Source organism: Etheostoma spectabile, unplaced genomic scaffold, assembly GCF_008692095.1.
Source record: "Etheostoma spectabile isolate EspeVRDwgs_2016 unplaced genomic scaffold, UIUC_Espe_1.0 scaffold273, whole genome shotgun sequence".
NCBI classification, from domain to species: Eukaryota; Metazoa; Chordata; class Actinopteri; order Perciformes; family Percidae; genus Etheostoma; species Etheostoma spectabile.
Window position 1 is genome coordinate 841,732 of NW_022605577.1, and position 3,157 is coordinate 844,888.

A 3,157-nucleotide genomic window follows, 5' to 3' on the forward strand; every position below is an offset into this window, starting at 1 on the left:
TTCCTTCCTTCCTTCCTTCCTTCCTTCCTTCCTTCCTTCCTTACTTAATTTCTGTCTCTGACTCGACATTATGCAGCTAACGTAATAGACTGAAACCTTTACATTGGTGTGTTTTTTGGCCCTTGGCCCTTGTGTTTTATCCATCCGTTTTTGTATTTGTCGGATTTTTTTTCTCCATTATTTATTTTGTCATTATTTATGCATGCCGTGACATTGTTTACATTACACTGAAAGAGACGTGGATCTGATCACTGTCCAATGGATTTAAAAAACAAAAAAGAAGTTACAATCTCGAAGATCTCTATTTTGTTCCTTTTTAGCATCCCCTATGGCGATAAGCAGTAATTGCCTGTGTTTTTTTCCACTTTCTCTTTTTTTTTTTAAGTTTTATTGTCTGCAGTCTGTGATTTTTCCGGGGAATGTCGACTCCGACACCCAGTTCATAGTACTGTAAATGCAAGGGCTTTCAGCACTGGGCTCAGTCACCATTGTGTTACATCATCCAGCAATGGATAGTGACTTAACAGACATTAATTAAAAAAAATCATCATAACATTTAACCCTAAAAACGATACCCTGGTAACGGCAGGGTATTATTTCTGTAACTTGGAGCCTAAAGGGCTGCCATTTCAAACTATCCAGGGCAATGTCTGGCAACGAGTTGACACAGATTCTCCCTAAGACCACATATTTTTAGATCTCTGGTGACCCCAAAGCAAAGCAGTTTTTTTTTCTCGGCCTGTCACAATCCGAGCTATGTTGATCAACTAATTTGGCTCCACTCGCCGTCAGCAGGGATACTTGTAATACTTAACAGGCTTTGAGAGAGTCTCTAAGTATTCCTACTTATTTTGCACTTTAAGTAAGGGAAAGAAACTGAATCTGAATACATAATTTATTTGTATTACCACGGAAAAAAGTCCAATCTTCAGTCCATAAGTGGAAGTCTATCTGCATTGTCTAACAGGCTGACACTACTGGAAAAGATCTCCGTTTATATGAGTTTGATTGGAGGAAAGGCCAGTGCCTTCTTACCACAGAATAACATGGTGTGGAACAATTCAATATGTTAATTAGTACCATGCTAATACAAGGCTCATTTTAATGTTCATCTACCCCCTGTATGGAAATTGATCAATTCAAAACATGATGTTGACAGTAAATAGATAAGCGTAAATGGGAATGAAACAAGGTGTTGAAAATTCCCACACATTATTATTACATTTGGGCCTCGCTGATATCTGTGATATTTTACATTTACATTTTTTATTTTTACATGGCAACAGCTAATCTCTGGAAAATGCAGGGGATTGTTTCCTTCAGAACATTTTATTTTATACTCAAGTGTTTGATTTGACATGTTTCTATGTTCAATCAGGTTTTGTTCTTTGTATTGTGTAAATCTCTTCACTTACTGGTGTGTTTGTCTCTCTTTATTTCATGTGTGAAAGTACAGGGATTTCCATTTCAGACCATCCACATTTACTATTTTCTCCTGAAAGGGTCCAAGACATGGAACGCTATAAAGTACAATACCACAATATTTCCACATTTTCCACATTGATATTGTATTGTCAGATGGTTTTAGTATGACACAATCTAAAAAAGCAATACTGTGTTCAAATGTATTGTGTAATGAACTAAGTGCAAGATTCCATTGGAAGATGGTTGTCTCAAACTGGGCAGGAAAGGGAAAAAAAATATTTATGCAGATATAATCAAACCTTCATCGTAAAAAAAGCATATTTCAAATTTCTGATAGACGTGAAGAAATAGAGCTAAAGTAACAATCCACCTCAAGTGAAATCACATATGCTATTCCTATTTTTTTCCCTTTTCTAATTTATTAATATGAGTAAATATTCCAAGAAAAACAAGTTCATCAGTAATAGTAAAGCCCCTTGATGTTTTGTCCCTAGATACTGTCACGTCTAGTGTTTTTCCCCATCACAAATGTCTAAGTATGACACCAAAACGAGGATTTGGCTTAAAATTGATATCTGTGAATTAGTTTTAATCTGTGACAGCAGTTATAGTGCCTTAAATTGGACTTCTTCCATTTCCACTTTGTGAAAACTGCAATAGCAACTACTGTATGCTAATGTTTACTGCAACAACCAGGTGCTCCCTAAATAGACTCTTAAGATGTCTTTAAGAACCTGACTTATGGCGGAGGTGACACCCATTCATGCTAATCTGTTATGTAATCTGGTTCCCAGAAATCTTACATATCCAGCCAGCCTAATTAACGTTTTGACATTTTGGGAAAAAGCCCATTAGAGTTAGAAGATCAATACCCCCTTTCATGCCTCCAGGTTAAATGACTAAATCAAGTTTTAGCTAGCGTTAGCAGCTGGTTAGCTTAGTTTAGCACATAACCTCCCATAAAACCACAACTTGTCATGTTTTGTTTTATATATACACAACATGTTAATGAGTGGGTTTTCGAGCCATAGGTTCTTTAAGACATTGTGGGATTGATTTAATTTTTTCAACACGGGCAAGCAACCTTATCCTGTCCTTAGCCTTATCCCCTGTAATCCGCGGACTCATAAAATGAACAGCATTTATAGCATTCCAATTGCTATGCTTTTTAAATATATGGAAAAAGGGGGAATATTTTGGTCACTGATGGGATTCCATACTCTTGGATTATCACAAAGATGATTTCAGAGGAGAAGGCGTTAGGTTTAAGCGTTGACCTTGTTGGCATTTGTCTTGGTGTCAACTATTGAAGCCTGCTGGTGTCATTTTGACATTTTGTAGCAATTCAGTCTCTTGATAACTTTGACAAACTGACACCAAAATGTTAATTTAAGTGTTGGGTTAACCGAGCATCCCAGAGTTGGCCACAAACCCACTTCCTGTAAATGGCGCCAACGTCTCTGGTTTGTGCAGTAACCACAACAAAATGTCAACAATGCCGATGTTGAAGAATCCATTTTGGTCTTTTGTAATCCAGCTATGCAAAAACAGTAGGATGGTGGATTAGCGCCTAGTGATACCTTCATCTTTCAAAATTCAACCATTTATCATTCGAGGAAGTGTTCCAAAGTGTTAGTGTAACTAGCATCCTCCTAGAGCAGGGGTTCCCAAAACTTTCAGCCCACGACCCCCAAAGTAACGGTGAAAGTGACTCGCGACCCCCCCACTATAA

General features: G+C 37.4%; 1 long non-coding RNA gene across 1 annotated transcript in view; it reads left to right on the forward strand.

Moving 5' to 3' along the window:
• Window positions 1-3,157, forward strand: part of LOC116685954 (uncharacterized) — a 20,044-nt gene that overhangs the window by 14,990 nt on the left and 1,897 nt on the right. Inside the window, exon 2 of the long non-coding RNA XR_004331091.1 lies at window positions 2,362-2,365. This is a non-coding gene — a long non-coding RNA (uncharacterized LOC116685954). The remainder of the gene's footprint in view (window positions 1-2,361; window positions 2,366-3,157) is intronic.